Here is a 16,649-nt window from a genome sequence, read left to right as displayed (position 1 = left end):
TGGTTCAACAGCTTGGGAGAAAGGTCTCGTTAGTCCGCCTTCTTCAACCAATAATACTGCTCAGTAGGGTTGCAAGGAATTAAACTATGGGCTTCCAGCAAGGGAAATACAGTAGAAACAGTAAAGAAGGAAGAGAAGGAAAAAAAAAAAGAAAGAAAGAAGAGAAGAAGGTCTGGAAGGGGAAGGAGAAAAACACCCACGGAAATCATGATTCACACCCAAAAATCTCAGTCAAGTTTTAAATTTCCAAAATCTGAATTCTTCATTGGGTTACATCAATATATAGGCAAGCAATATGTACAAATAAAAGCTAAATAAATTGGATACCCTAAATAACAACTGAAATAAGATCTACTAAACTAATTTCTAACTCTAAAAAGGAAAGCAAATAAGGAATCAAAACAAAAATATTTTAAAGCCATCATCCAACTGCATCAGCTCTCCCAGTCTTAGAAGAACTTGACTCCGTCGAAACATAGGAAATTTCGAGGAAACCAGGGAATTTTTTCTGGTTTGGTGGAAACTTAGGTTTTGACTCCCAAACAGTGTTTTTTTTTTTGCCTATTTTTTTGTACATCCTATTTTAGACATTTCTAACACATTCACATCATTAGTTTCATAAAAAAAACACAAAGCCATAATTGTGTTCGGTAATCATTACACTGAGTTAACTAAAATATGTTGTTGGTAAATGCGTTTTCAAAAACAGAAAAAAAAGCATTAAAATGCAAAAAAAATTCAGCCACTGTGAATGCGTAGATTGAGTCCTAAGTAACTTATAAAAAATTTACATAATTCTACTCTATTTACAAGTATATTTTATAAATTAAAAAAAAAATTAATTTTTGGGGAAATTGAGAATTACGTTTTTGGGCAAAGCTGTCTTTCTTATGTAGATGAAGCAAGAACCACCCTTAGATTCAACTTTGTTAGGGAAAAAATGGAAATCTCAACTGTTTCCCCAAGTTTCCCACTCTTAGGAGAAAATACTAAGAAGAGAGGGTTGAATCTAAAGACCTGGGTTTCTTTTCAAACTAACTTATATAGGACCTGATTCAACCCAAAAGGTCGAACTAGTTGGTTTGGTCGAAACATGGTCGAAACCTGTGACTTTCAAAAGTCACAGGACATCATTTCAACCACTGGGGATACGGTCGAAACCATCGAGTTCTCGAACCCTATTGATACCATATAAAGAGAAGAGAGAAGATTGATGTAACTTGGGAGTCACAATCGATTAAATTGGGACTATCCGTCATAGACTAACCATGACAACAACCTACTAGGAATAAGAAACTCAAAAAAGGAACAAAACTAAGGGTCCGTTTGATAACGTTTTTGCCATTTCTGTTTTAAGAAACGGTAGAAACATAAATTTCCGTTTCTAGAAACAGAAACGGAATTGAAGGTGTTTGATGCAGATTAATTACCAAAATAGGCTTGTTTTATTAGGAATAAGCCTAGGGTTGGGTTCCATACATGTTAGGCCGTTGATCCCATGTGTTTTGAGTATAATAGACCACTTTTATGGGTCTAATAGGGGGGCTCTAAGATTTGAGTACGGGATTACAAATTAGTTTCCATTTTCACTCAATGTAGGAATGGATTTGACAACCAAACCAGACCCAAGACTGCAGGAAAGTTAAACCAAAGAACCCAATAGTAGCCAGCAACAATAGTCCAACTTAAACCAGTCAATAGTCCTTGAAAAACTAGAATTATTAGATCCAGAATCTAGAATTTCAGGTAGCAGAGTTTGCACCAACAAATAGAATCTCAGCAACAGAAATAGAGTATTTGAATAAGGTCCAATTAGAATCAAAATATCACAGGAATAGATAACCAAATCAGAACTTGATTCTGACAGCAAGTTCTGAGATCTGGCAGTAATTTATGGAACTTCAGTAGAGTATTATTAGGGAACTAATAACAAAATCTAACTACTGATTAAAGGTCCAGTTCAATGGAGAATAAAAGCAGCAGTCAACTTCAACACAGATTAAGAAACAGAAATCAATTCTGGGCAGAGAACACTATCGGCCAGAATTGAAGAAAACTCAGAACCAGACAAACCCCTGGTCTGATCAGCACCAAACTTGGATCGAGCCCTCCTCTGGTTGATCCTAACAATCGACCAGAATCATAAGGCCATCGGGTGGCCAGAACTCCCAACATAATAGGTCAACAGAATAGGGAAGAACAGAGATTCAGAACCCAGAAAAATTCTGCAGAATGGTTCAGTTACTTACCTGTTCTGCTGGAGAAGATAATCCAATAAAGAAAACCAGAAAATAATAGCAATCCACTCGGACTTCTCGCCGCAGAACGTCGATTGGATCAAACACCAATCCCTAGGCCTTGATCAAACACAAGGAACAGCCAGGGTTACCCAGCGGCAGCAACAAGAGTTGTTTTTTTCTTATTAGTCAAAATCGTGGCTCATTAAAAGAGCCATCATCTTTATTTATAATGTTAATGGGGGAGGGAATTACAAAATAGAAGGTTCCTAAAAAAGGAAACCAAATATTCTCCTAATACAATAGTTGCTAAAAACTGAAATTAAAAACTAGTTGAAAAAGGAAACTAACTATTAATGACTTGACTCAATTCATAACTTGACTCCTAAGGAAACAAATATAACTCAAATCAAACCCAACTAAAAAGGAAACTAATGAAAATGGAAACTAACTTGTAATCCTGTACTCATTCTTAGAGCCCCCATTTTAGACCCATAAAAGTGGTCTATTACACTCAAAACACATGGGATCAACGGCGTAACATGTATGGAACCCAACTCTAGGCTTATTCCTAATAAAACAAACCTATTTTGATAATTAATCTGCATCAACTCTCCCCATCTTGAAAAAATTCGTCCTCGAATTTTGCAGTGATGAGGGGGAAACAACATGTGAGTAATAGCTTTGATCATTCCCAAACAAAATTCTGGTTGCTTGTAAACTTGTGGAATGTAGTCTTCAAGGCGTGGAGCTTTCTCTTTGAAGAACCATGATGGCATAACAAACTCTGTATGTTCGACCTTTGCATCGATACCAATTGTGAATGTTGTATGCATAGAGTCATCAACGTTAGTAACCTTCTCATCATGAGTCTCAAAGACTTGTTGTAGAGTTTTTTCAATTACTACCTCATCTTCCACGGCTTCAGTCTCGTCTACTACGCTCTCTTCAATGTAGAACTCTTCAGTGGAATCTTCTATCTCTTGACCTTCCATCTTTGAAGCTTCAAGAACTATCTCTTCAATATGAACCTTGACTTCAAGTTCTTTTGGTTTGAATAGAGATATCTTCACTTCACATAGAGGAGCTTTGTCTCTTGGGGGTACTGAAGTGTTAGGTTTACTGGTTGGAAAATTTTTCTTGACCTCCACAGCTTGATAACGAAACCTTCTACCTGATTGTGCTACAAGTTCCCCTACTCGAAGAGCCTTGTCAAAGCAATCTCTCACTGTATACACATTAGCAACACTAATTCTTTTATTAATTTCAGCTCGTAATCCCAGTCGAAACTGAGAAAGTAATTGCCTCTCATTCTTCCTAATGCTTGTGCAAGAATAAAGTGCATCAAATTTATTCATATAATCCACCACAGTCATATTTCCTTGAGAAAGAGAGTTCAGCTGGTCTTGTATATGAGCTCTGAAATTACGTGACAAGTACTTGTCAGATAGTTTTTGCTTCATCTCTTCCCATGTAGTAGGTTCTCTACCACGGTCCTCCAGTTCATACTCATAGGTTCTCCACCAATCACGGGCAGCCTCAACTAGCTTGGCACGAGCTAGTTTCATCTTCCGTTCCTCGGGCAACTTAATGTAGTGATAGATTTGACAACCAAACCAGATTCAAGACTGCAGGAAAGTTAAACCAAAGAACAACCAATAATCACCCAATATTAGACAGCAACAACAGTCCAGAAGTAATCAGTCAACAGTCATTGAAAACCAGAAATTTCAAACCTAGAATCTGGAATTTCTGAAAACAGAGATTACACCAGCAAGTAGGCTAACCAGCAGAAGGTATAGATTACTGAATAAGGCACAATCAGAAACAAGACACCACAGGAACAGATAAACCAGACCAGAACTCAATTCTGGACAGCAGGTTCTGAAAACTTGCAGTCGATCCCAGCAACTTCAGGAAATTCTATAACAGAATATATGGAGCATATAACCAACTCAGATTATTAATTAGAAAGTCCAGTCCGTCGGAGAATAAAGGCAGCAATCAACATTAACATCAACATTCAACACAGATTAGACGGCAATTCTGGGCAATAAACTTCAATCGGCTAGAATAGGAATAATTACAACTAACAGATCCATGGTTAGAATACACTATAAATGGGATCGAGTCTTCCACATAACCAGGGTAACACTGGACCAGAAGCTTAAAGCCATCAGATGGCTGGATGAGTAGAACAATACAAGTCGGTGGAAGAGAAACAGAGATTTAGAACCCAGAATAATTCTACAGAAAGTTCAGATTACTTGGGAAATTAAAGAAGATATCCACAATAAGAGAAACCAGAAAATAATAGCAATCCACTCGGACTTCTCGCCGCAGAGTGTCGATTGGATCAAACACCAATCCCTAGGCCTTTATCAAACACAAGGAATAGCTAGGGTTACCCAGCGGCAGCAACAAGAGTTGTTTTTTTCTTATTAGTCAAAATCGTGGCTTATTAAAAGAGCCATCATCTTTATTTATAATGTTAATGGGGGAGGGAATTACAAAATAGAAGGTTCCTAAAAAAGGAAACCAAATATTCTCCTAATACAATAGTTACTAAAAACTGAAATTAGAAACTAGTTGAAAAAGGAAACTAACTACTAATGGCTTGACTCAATTAATAACTTGACTCCTAAAAAAATTTATGTTTTTTGACTTAATTAAATTTCTCCAAGTTTATTTCTCTCATCTCTCTCCTCCACCTTAGCACTTTTGGTCTCAAAAGATCTCACTACCAATTGTGGGTTTCTCCATTTTAGGAAAGAGAAATTTGTTATCCTACCTCCCCATTCCCTATAAATACAATTCATTTAAGAGGAGGGGGGACAATTCATTCTTCTTCTAGGGTTTTTTTTTAGTTGCTCTATCTCTTTCTCTAGTTTTCTTTTTCTCTAGCTCTAGTTTTAGGTTTATGCTTTAAACACTTTTGTAAGTTCTTTTTATTCAATTAATGCAAGCACTTTTGTTTTTGATTCAGTCTTTTATTTTTATTGTTTAAGCAATTCAAGTTGTAATATTCAAGTTCTAGTTCTAGGCTTAGTTCTAGGTGACAATAACAAGCTATGAAGCATGTCTTTCAAGTTCAATTTATTTTTTCTTCAGATTTGGTTTATTCCAGATCTGATTTTTAGTACTGGTAGTATCTCAAATCGATCAAGTTTTCAGTTCAAGTAAGTAGGCTCCTTCAGTAGTCTTCTCTCCCCCCTCTCATTCCCTTTTCTGACTATCCTTTCTTTCTTAATTTAGGATTTTAATTTCAGTCGTTACATTATTGCTATCCCTTTCCCCCAAGGTTCATAGCTAGTTTATGTGTTGGCTTTGCCCCTTCTAGCCACAGAACCATTAATTTATTGCTTTATCTTCCTTTCCTTAAAACCAAGTAGAGTAATCCTTGTAAGAGTGACTCTCTGGTCAAGTAGGGAAGCTCATATTATGATGCATCCCTCGGACTAAGTAGAGAAACCTACTTGTGAGTCTCTCTCTAGCTTTATCCCCTTTTCTTTTACTTTATTTTTATTTCAGTATTTTTTTTCCTTTATTGTTTTTTTTAATTGCGTGGGTTTATTTTCAGTTATTTATTTATTTAATTTTAATTGCGTGGCTTGCTTCTTTAAATTCTTAGATAACGAATGGTTAGGACGTTATTTTAGAAACATATGTTTAGGACGGTAATTAGAATTAGATCACAACTATTAATCAGTTCACTTTCGCATTATTAAATGAAAAAATAAATAAAGTGGTTGCTCTCCCTGTGTTCGACCCGTAGTTACATTGATCCGTATGCTTGCGGTTACATTTTAAAATCTCAAACAAGTTTTTGGCGCCGCTGCCAGGGAGACGGTTCCATGTTATTTTTTGCTTTCTTTTGGTAATCAGAGTGCTTTGTTTGTTTTGTTTTTCCTTTTCTTTTATTGAATTCCTAAGGACAACTTGCAATAATAGTTGTATCGGTGGAGGTCGCCATGCCTCACAGTGTGATAAAGACAGGTTTCGCCTTGTAGTAGTACCTCATGAATTGACTTGAGCAACCCCGGATCCTTGCCGGTAAGCTCCCAAAAAGAAAAAAAAAATCATTAAAAATAAAAGTTTTGCTATCCATTCTTTTGTGCTTGTCTTACTCTAGTTATGGGTAGTTTTTTATTGCATGAGTGTTAGGTGGGTACGTATTACTAAGAATTGGTTAGAAAGAATAGATCCAACAAGTAATAACCCTATACGTTTGCTCTCTTTAAAACCTTTCAATATGGGAGACCAACATCAAAACCCTTCACCTAAATCTCTAAAAGATAGGTTCTACTCTGCTAGAACAGCCCAACCTTCCTGCATAGTTCTACCACAAGCCCATGGCAATAATTTTAAACTCAAATCTCAATACATCACTATATTGCCCCACTTCCATGGGTTGACCTCTGAGGATGCATACCTATTTCTAAGGGAATTTGAAGATGTTTGTGTTCTAATTAAGATCCAACAGCTTTCTGATGATGCTATTAAGCTTAGGTTTATCACTTTTGCATTAAAAGACCAAGCCAAGAAGTGGTTGTATGGGTTACCCACAAATTCTATAACCTCATCGGAACAGTTCACAGTTGTCTTCCTTAAGAAATTTTTCCCAACTCACAAGACTAATAAGCTTAGAAGTGATATCCTTCAGTTTAAGCAAAAGCCCAGTGAATCCTTTTCCAAACTTATGGAGAGATTCAAGGATCTACTCCAAGAATGCCCTCACCATGGCCTAGACTTATGGCATTTATGTCAAATAATTTATGAGGGTATTGATTACCCAACTAAACATATGATAGAGTCTATGTGCCCTGAGGGATTCACATCCTTTACAGATGAAGGAAAGGCATGGGAATTCTTACTTGACTTAGCTGACAAAACCCATGAGTGGGAATCAACTCAAGAGAGTGAGAACCATAGGAGGAAAAGGATATTTTGTGGATGGGATAATAGCCAAGGAAGCCCATTTGGATAGCCTAATCAAGAGAATTGAGGCTATTGTTCCTAGAGAGCTATCATTAGTCAATTTGGTTAAGATTTGTGCTGGGTGTCAGTCCCTTGGACATGTCATAGAAGAATGCCCCAACACCTCTGGGGGCACTTCTAATGATAGTGTTAATGCCTTATACCATATAGTAACACCTATAATCCAAGATGGAGAAATCACCCAAATTTCTCTTGAAATCAGGGCAACCAAGCAGGGCCTTCCAATTTCCATAATCAAGATCAACCTGGACTCCAAAGGCCTCCCTTTGCACAACAATCTTTTTTCCAAAATACTTTTCCTAGGTCAAATGCCCTCAGGCTAGTTTTCCTAGGGCCCCTCTCCTATCATCTTATCAGCAACCCCCTGGGTTTACCAACACTGGAGAGGCAAGTAGAATAAGTGACTTGGAAAACATATGGCCCTCATGACAAGCCATCAAAATCTTACGAGAGAACTCACTCAAGTTGTCTCAATTATGCGTGAGAGGGAGAAAGGGACTTTACCCAGTCAACCAGAGCCTAACCCTAGGCATCATCAGCCTGTTAGTTCACAAACACCAACAAATGCACCACTGAATATAGTACAAGGTTAGACCCAACAAGGGCCCTCTAACCAATGTAATGTTGTTTATGCCCTTAGGAGTGGTAGAGAGTACTAACAGAGCGTTCCTAAATCTTTCCTATCTATTACTCCTGTTAACTCTCCTTCAGTTGAGGACACAAGTGTGCTGCTTGTTACAGGTTTGTCTGATGAACTTAAAGATTCTTTTGAAACTAAAGATGATTTGGTTGAAGAAATAAAAAATGATTCTTCTGAAAATGGGCAAATCCCTAACAGTCTTTATGTTCATCCTATCCCATTTCCTAATCGCTTGGTACACAAAAAGAAGACTGCTTCCATGGATAAAATTTTAGAAGTCTTAAAAAAGGTAGAAGTGAACATCCCTCTTTTGGATGTCATTTCCCAGATCCCCGCCTATGCAAAGGTACTGAAAGATTTGTGTACTCACAAACGTATCACTAGTGTGCCCAAAAAGGCATTCTTGGCGAGTAACATTAGTTCCATAATTACTCTACCTATAGCAGCCAAGTATAAGGATCCAAGGAGCCCTACCATATCTTGTGTCATAGGCAACACCTACATTGAGCATGCCTTACTTGACCTTGGCACAAGTGTGAATCTTTTACCTTATCATGTGTACAAGCAATTTGGATTGGGAGAATTGAAAGCCACTGGAACTGCTCTTCAGTTGGCAGATAGGTTTGTTAAGATTCCTAAAGGGATGGTTGAGGATGTCTTACTAAAGGTGGGGGAATTTATTTTCCCTGTTGATTTCATTGTGTTAGATACCAAACCCTTCTCAACCAAGGATGAGATCCCAATAATTCGAGGAAGACCATTCTTGGCTACCAGTAATGCATTAATCAATTGCCGGAATGGTTTCCCAAGATTATCTTTTGGTAACCAAACTGTTGAGTTTAACATGTTTAGGATAGGCAAGCAACCACATATAGAAGAAGAGATCAATATGCTTGAGGATTTTTTGGATTTTTCTAATGATTTAGTTACTAACTTTGATATTGATTTTGATTCAGAATTCCAAGAGTGTATGGATGAGTTGGATGATGATAGTGAAAATTTCTTCTCTGAAGTCTTGAGTCTTCACACACCTGTGGAGCCCTTAGGACCCCTTTCCAATTCCATTGCCAAACCTTCCATAGTTGAGCCCCCTAAGCTAGATCTTAAGGAATTGCCATCTAATTTGAGGTATGCTTTCCTAGGGCCTGACCAAACTCTTCCTGTAATAATTTCTTCAAATTTGACTTCTAGCCAGGAAGATGAGTTACTTAAAGTGTTAAAAGATAATAAGAAAGCCCTAGGTTGGACCATGACTGATATCAAGGGTATAAGCCCTTCTATTGTACAACATCATATACATCTTATGGAGGATTCCAAACCATCCATGGATCCCCAAAGAAGAGCTAACCCAGTGATGATGGAAGCCATTAAGAAAGAGATCCTAAAGTGCTTGGATCATGAAATAATTTATCTTATTTCTGACAGCCAATGGGTAAGCCCAGTTCACGTAGTGCCTAAGAAGTCTGGTGTGACTGTAGTTCCTAATGCCAATAATGAACTAAATCCAACCTGTGTCCAATCAGGGTGGAGAGTGCATAAACTACAGGAAACTTAATGTGGTAACCTGGAATGACCACTTCCCATTGTCATTCATTGACCAGATGTTAGAGAGTTTAGCTGGACATGAATACTATTGTTTTCTTGATGGATATTCTGGCTATAACCAGATCCCAATTGCTTTAGAGGACCAACATAAGACCACTTTTACATGCCCATATGAAACATTTGCTTACAGGCGTATGCCCTTTGGGCTTTGTAATGCCCCTGCTACGTTCCAACGATGCATGATGAGTATCTTTTCTGACATGGTTGAAAAATTCTTAGAAGTATTTATGGATGACTTTTCAATTCATGGGAATTCATATTCTGAATGTCATCATCTTTCTCTAGTTTGGAAAAGGTGCATATCTAAGAATTTGGTTTTGAATTGGGAGAAATGCCATTTCATGTTTAAAGTTGGTATTGTTTTAGGCCATGTAATATCCAAGGAAGGAATTAAGGTAGATAGAGCCAAAGTGGATTTAATTAATAATTTATCACCTCCTCAATCTGTTAAGGACGTCCGGTCTTTTCTAGGGCATGCGGGCTTCTACAGAAGGTTTATTAAGAACTTTAGTCAGTTTGCCCGACCTCTCACTTCATTACTTGCCAAAGATCAAACTTGAGTTTTCTAAAGAGTGCCTAGAATCCTTCAAACAACTTAAGAAGGAGTTGACCAATGCATCAATTGTTCAACCACTTGTTTGGATTGAACCTTTTGAACTGATGTGTGATGCTTCGGATTTTGCCATAGGAGCAGTTTTGGGTCAAAGGATTAATAAGTTGCCCACTGTCATTTACTATGCTAGTAGGACCTTAAATGATGCACAACTCAATTATACAACCATTGAAAAAGAATTTTTAGCGGTTGTGTTTGCATTAGAAAAGTTTCGGTCTTACTTAGTTGGTTCACATGTGGTGGTGTATACTAATCATTCTGCTCTCAGATACTTAGTTCAGAAGAAGGATGCCAAAGCCCGTCTCATTAGGTGGGTTTTTCTTTTGCAAGAGTTTGATTTAGAAATTAGGGATAAAAAAGGATTTGAAAACCTAGTTGTAGACCATTTATCCTGGCTTCCCAATTCCTTGACTATCGATTCTCCAGTAAACGAGAATTTTCCAGATGAACAATTATTTGCAATGTCCAGTGAACCATGGTTTGCTGACATTGTCAACTTCTTAGTTTCAGGTGTAACTCCAGATCACTGGTCCACCCAAGATAAGTATAGATTTCATTCCCAAGTTAAACACTTTTTCTGAGATGATCCTTATTTGTTTAAGATATGTCCGGATCAGATTATCCGACGATGTGTTCCTGATCATGAGCAACATTCTATTCTCTCTTTTTATCATGATCATATATGTGGTGGATACTTTGGACCTAAGAAAACTGTAGTAAAGGTTCTCCAATGCGGATTTTATTGGCCCACTCTTTTTAGAGATGCTTTTGATTTTTGCAAAGCTTGTCCCGCCTGTCAGTCTTTTGGCCGTATCAATAAGAGGAGCATGATGCCCCTCAACCCTATTTTGGTAGTTGAGATCTTTGATGTATATGACATCAATTTTATGGGACCATTCCCTAATTCCTTTGGGAATTTGTACATACTTTTGGCTATTGATTATGTTTCTAAATGGATAGAGGCCATACCTTGTAAAACTAATGACCACAAAGTGGTGGTCTAGTTTCTAAAAGAGTATTTTTTTCCGCTTTGGTGTACCACGTGCAATAATTAGTGATAGGGGTACTCATTTTTGTAATCGGCATTTTGAGGCCCTAATGAAAAAGTATGGGATCACCCATAAGTTATCTACCCCTTATCACCCCCAAACTAGTAGCCAAGTGGAGGTCTCTAATAGGCAGATCAAACAAATCTTGGAGAAAACTGTTAATCCTAACCGTAAGGATTGGTCCCTTAGGTTCATTGATGCCTTATGGGCCCATCGGATTGCATTCAAGACCGACCTTGGTCAGTCTCCCTACCGTTTGGTGTATGGAAAAGCTTGTCACTTACCAGTTGAGTTGGAGCATAACGCCTTTTGGGCTATCAAGAAGTTCAACTTTGATTTGTCTGATGTGGGAATTCATCGTAGGCTCCAACTATCTGAGTTGGAGGAACTTAGGAATGAAGCCTATGAAAGTTTTAGGATTTACAAGGAAAAGACCAAAGCTTTCCATGATAAGCACATTCTGCGTAAATCTTTTACAATTGATGATAAGGTCTTATTGTACAACTCTCGATTGCATATTTTCCCTGGTAAGCTTAAATCCCGATGGGATGGCCCGTTTAGTCCATAATGTACATCCCCATGGGGCTGTGGAAATTTTGAACCCAGGAACAAGGGTAATTTCGAAAGTTAATGGTCAGCGTTTGAAACCGTTCCTCGAGTTTCCTATTACTGGTAGTGAAGAGGTCATGAATCTTCATGAACCTCTTTACATTGATGACTAACTTTTAATCAGGTATGACCCCCTTGCATTGTCTTCGTTTTTAATTCTTTCCATGCATTGAGGACATTACATGACTCAAGTGTGGGGTAGGGAAACCAGCTTCTGCTTTTTTCACTTAGTTTTATTTGTTTTTTTTTTAGCTTGCTAAAGGATGAAGTCCTACTTTGGCTTTTGGCTAATGATTATACCATTCGGTTGCTTCATTAATGTGCAAATTAAAAGTTGACTAAGGTACCCACCCATTTTGAACGTATAAAAACCCTGTTGAGAAGAAAGAAACAATCCTGTGTCTTGAGATGGGACTTTCTTTTGAAAAATAAGAGACCCCCGTTTTATGGTGTTGGACCATATGTAAGTCTGTGGGTTCCTTGTACTTTTGATTTGGAGTTGAGACATTCTTTTTAATTTAGCATGAGTTGACAAATGCACAATTTTAAATAAAATGTGAAATGTGGCATAAACAAGAATAAGAGTTGATTCCCTTAGAACTAGACAGGTCATTGTGCCTCAGGAAGCGTGGTGTCTTGATCGAAATTCCTAGGGAGAAAACTTCTGAAAGAACTTTAGCATCACTGTCTTTGTGGGCATATGCAAAAAGCGAAGCTATATAGTAACTTGGGTGTCTGGTGTTTGCTCCACCATGTCATTCAGGCCAAAAGTAGTGGAGTAGAATAGAATTTATTAAGCAAAAAAAAAAAATGTGCAAATGTCATTAGTGCTTAACAATATGTTTTGGTCAAAAACACTCTAACACCGTAGTCATTGGTTCCCTATTTCTTCACAAGTGGTTTTACCTTAAGATAAGGATGTTTTGGAAGAGACGAGGTAAGTTCCAAATTAAGAAATATGCTAGTGCCTGGAATTGATAAAGGGTAATAAAAATTCAAGCGTGGGGGTCCCTTGTAAGAAAAATTATCTTTGCTCCGGATCGGTATGAGCATTACCTTTAGCCAAGGTTGGGATTTATTTATTTTGAATGTTGGGTGTATATTCACTGCAAACACCCACGAGACACAACTCGTCCACTAGGGGTGACCTAGGGGTTTAAAGGTTTGTTGCACATGCTAAGTGCAACCGTGATTCCAACAAAAGTGAGTTAGGTTTTTTGTTTTTATTCTTTTTCTTTTTGTTTTGCTCGAGAACTAGCAAAGTCTAAGTGGGGGGAATTCTGATGAGCACATTTTATGTGAAATCTAGGATAATAAAGCATGCATTTTATATATTTATAATTGAGCTACCTTGGGTTTTACTCTCTTTTTGCAGATTTTGTATTTTAAAAACTTTAAGCATTATCGGGCGTCATATCTCTCCAACAACAACTACCTAGTGTAGTTGGTGAGCTATGGTGTGCAAAATTCCCTTGCTCACTAGGAGGTCTCAAGTTCGAATCTCATGGTTGTCTTTTTTTGGAGAATTTTGTTGAAGATTTCCTACTTTTCACTCACTTAAAGCACTGAGGGCATGGAGAGAATTTCCACATCAAATTAGAAGCAAGGAAAATCATGGGAGGGGTTTCCTGCGTAAGAAGAGAAAAAAAAAGGGGAGAAATAAATCTTGTCCAAATCTTCTCTCTTCTACATCATCACCAAAAGATTATTCAAATCACACAAAGCAAGAAGGAAAATCGTCCCTTGGAGAGAGAAAAATAAGAGACAAATAAATTAAACAAAAGGAAAGAAAATAAGCAAAAAAAAAATTATAGGAAATTTCTTCAAGTTTATTTCTCTTTTCTCTCCTCCACCTTAGCACTTTTGGTCTCAAAGATCTCACTACCAATTGTGGGTTTCTCCCTTTTAGGAAAGAGAAATTTGTTACCTTACCTCCCCATTCCCTATAAATATAACTCATGTAAGAGGAGGGGGGACAATTCATTCTTCTTTTAGGGTTTTTTTTAGTTGCTCTATCTCTTTCTCTAGCTCTAGTTTTAGGTTATGCTTTAAACACTTTTGTAAGTTCTTTTTATTTAATTAATGCAAGCACTTTTGTTTTTAGTTCAGTCTTTTATTTTTATCGTTTAAGCAATTCAAGTTGTAATTTTCAAGTTCTAGTTCTAGGCTTAGTTCTGGGTGACGAGAACAAGCTATGAAGCATGTCTTTCAAGTTTAATTTATTTTTTCTTCAGATTTGGTTTATTTTAGATCTGATTTTTAGTACTCGTAGTATCTCAAATCGATCAAGTTTTCAGTTCAAGTAAGTAGGCTCCTTCAGTAGTCTTCTTTCCCCCCTCTCATTCCCTCTTCTGACTACCCTTTCTTTCTTAATTTAGGATTTTAATTTCAGTCGTTACATTATTGATATCCCTTTCCCCCAAGGTTCATGGCTAGTGTATGTGTTGTCTTTGCCCCTTCTAGCCACAGAACCATTAATTTATTACTTTTATTTTAATTGTCTCTCTTTCCCTAAAGCCAAGTAGAGTAACCCTTGTAAGAGTGACTCTCTGGTCAGGTAGGGAAGCTAATATTATGATGCATCCCTCGGGCTAAGTAGAGAAACCTACTTGTGAGTCTCTCTCTAGCTTTATCCCCTTTCTTTTACTTTATTTTCATTTCAGCATTTTTTTCCTTTATTATTTTTTTTTAATTGCATCGGTTGTTTATTTTCAGTTATTTATTTATTTAATTTTAATTGCGTGGCTTGCTTCTTTAAATTCTTTGATGACGAATGGTTAGGACGTTATTTTAGATACATATGTTTAGGACGGTAATTAGAATTAGATCACAACCATTAATCAGTTCACTTTCGCATTATTAAAAGAAAAAATAAATAAAGTGGTTGCATCATAATGCGAAACTTGTTTGAGATTTTAAAGATCGAACACAGGGAGAGCAACCACTTTATTTATTTTTTCTTTTAATAATGCGAAAGTGAACTGATTAATGGTTTTGATCTAATTCTAATTATCATCCTAAACATATGTATCTAAAATAACGTCCTAACCATTCGTCATCTAAGAATTTAAAGACGCAAGCCACGCAATTAAAATTAAATAAATAAATAACTGAAAATAAACAACCCACACAATTAAAAAAAAAACAATAAAAGAAAAAAATGCTGAAGTAAAAGAAAAGGGGATAAAGCTAGAGAGAGACTCACAAGTAGGTTTCTCTACTTAGCCCGAGGGATGCATCATAATATGAGCTTCCCTACTTGACCAGAGAGTCACTCTTACAAGGGTTACTCTACTTGGCTTTAGGGAAAGAGAGACAATTAAAATAAACTAATAAATTAATGGTTCTGTGGCTAGGAGGGGCAAAGCCAACACATACACTAGCCATGAACCTTAGGGGAAAGGGATAGCAATAATGTAACGACTGAAATTAAAATCCTAAATTAAGAAAGAAAGGGTAGTCAAAGAGGGAATGAGAGGGGGGAAAGAAGACTACTGAAGGAGCCTACTTACTTGAACTGAAAACTTGATCGATTTGAGATACTACCAGTACTAAAAATCAGATCTGGAATAAACCAAATCTGAAATTTCAAGTACTAGAAAAAATAAATTGAACTTGAAAGACATGTTTCATAGCTTGTTCTTGTCACCCAGAACTATGCCTAGAACTAGAATTTGAAAATTACAACTTGAATTGCTTAAACAATAAAAATAAAAGACTGAATTAAAAACAAAAGTGCTTGCATTAATTGAATAAAAAGAATTTACAAAAGTGTTTAAAGCATAAAACTAGAGCTAGAGAAAGAGATAGAGCAACTAAAAAAAACCCTAAAAGAAGAGTGAATTGTCCCCCCTCCTCTTACATGAGTTATATTTATAAGGAATGGGGAGGTAAGGTAACAAATTTCTCTTTCCTAAAAGGGAGAAACCCACAATTGGTAGTGAGATCTTTTGAGACCAAAAGTGCTAAGGCGGATGAGAGAAAAGAGAAATAAACTTGGAGAAATTTCCTATAATTTTTTTTTTGCTTATTTTCTTTCCTTTTGTTTAATTTATTTGTCTCTTCTTTTTCTCCCTCCAAGAGACGATTTTCCTTCTTGCTTTGTGTGATTTGGATAATCTTTTGGTGATGATGTGGAAGAGAGAAGATTTGGACAAGATTTATTTCTCCCTTTTTTTTTCTTTTCTTACGCAGGAAACCCCTCCCATGATTTTCCTTGCTTCTAATTTGATGTGGAAATTCTCTCCATGCCCTTAGTGCTTTAAGTGAGTGAAAAGTAGGAAATCTTCAACAAAATTCTCCAAAAAAATATAACCATGAGATTCGAACTTGAGACCTCCTAGTGAGCAAGGGAATTTTGCACATCATAGCTCACCAACTACACTAGGTAGTTGTTGTTGGAGAGATATGACGCCCGATAATGCTTAAAGTTTTTAAAATACAAAATCTGCAAAAAGAGAGTAAAACCCAAGGTAACTCCATTCTAAATATATAAATGCATGTTTTATTACCCTAGATTTCACACATAAATGTGCTCATCAATAAGTCATGTTTTTGGAAGTCGATAGTAACTAGCGAAAGAATGGCGACGAGTCATTTCCAGAAACGGCGAAACAAGTTCTACTTGTTTTGCCTAGGTCGTTTCTTGAACCGTAAATAGGTAGAAATTTCATTCTATTTCTGAAAATAAGTGAAACGAAACAGTTTTATCAAATGCTTTTTGTTCAGTGTCTAGAAACGGCAGAAACGTGTTTCTTGAAACGTTATCAAATGGGCCCTAACTTACCAAGGTCCACTAAAGAGCAAGCCATGATTCCTCTTAGGTATCGACTTCTAACATCCTCAAAACATTATTATAATGGACAAGATACCCAATATTTAAGGCATTAATGGACCAA

General features: G+C 36.8%; 1 protein-coding gene and 1 non-coding gene across 2 annotated transcripts in view; one reads left to right on the top strand and one right to left on the bottom strand.

The window, feature by feature from the left end:
* LOC122078355 (katanin p80 WD40 repeat-containing subunit B1 homolog KTN80.4-like) overlaps positions 1-16,649 on the top strand; it is a 46,190-nt gene that overhangs the window by 24,657 nt on the left and 4,884 nt on the right. The gene's annotated exons all lie outside the window — the stretch shown is intronic.
* Positions 6,877-6,983, bottom strand: LOC122080440. Its single transcript, XR_006140734.1, has one exon. It is a non-coding gene; the product is annotated as a small nucleolar RNA R71 (small nucleolar RNA).

Source organism: Macadamia integrifolia, chromosome 5 (assembly GCF_013358625.1).
Source record: "Macadamia integrifolia cultivar HAES 741 chromosome 5, SCU_Mint_v3, whole genome shotgun sequence".
Lineage (NCBI taxonomy): Eukaryota > Viridiplantae > Streptophyta > Magnoliopsida > Proteales > Proteaceae > Macadamia > Macadamia integrifolia.
The sequence above is the reverse complement of the archived record's forward strand: the minus strand, read 5'-3'. Positions and strand labels throughout refer to the sequence as shown.